This window comes from Chiloscyllium plagiosum, chromosome 16 (genome assembly GCF_004010195.1).
Source record: "Chiloscyllium plagiosum isolate BGI_BamShark_2017 chromosome 16, ASM401019v2, whole genome shotgun sequence".
Taxonomy (NCBI): domain Eukaryota; kingdom Metazoa; phylum Chordata; class Chondrichthyes; order Orectolobiformes; family Hemiscylliidae; genus Chiloscyllium; species Chiloscyllium plagiosum.
Genome location: NC_057725.1, coordinates 64,347,539 through 64,347,973, shown reverse-complemented (window position 1 = coordinate 64,347,973; position 435 = coordinate 64,347,539).

Below are 435 nucleotides of genomic sequence, written 5' to 3'. Positions count from 1 at the left end.
CATCACTTCATTGCTCTGAGGTTAAAAATCACACAACACCAGATTATAATCCAACAGGTTTAATTGGAAGCACACTAGCTTTCGGAGCGATGCTCCTTCATCAGGTGATTGTGGAGGGCTTGATCGTAACACAGAATTTATAGCAAAAATTTGCAGTGTGATGTAACTGAAATTATACATTGAAGAATTGATTGTCTGTTAAGCCTTTCATCTGTTAGAATACAGTGATAGTTTCACTTCTTTCATGTGTAAATCACAAAACCATTTTTTTTAAGTTGCATTCTTGGGTTAGCTGTGGGCGGCACGGTGGCACAGTGGTTAGCACTGCTGCCTCACAGTGCCGGAGACCCGGGTTCAATTCCTGCCTCAGGCGACTGACTGTGTGGAGTTTGCACATTCTCCCCGTGTCTGCGTGGGTTTCCTCCGGGTGCTCCG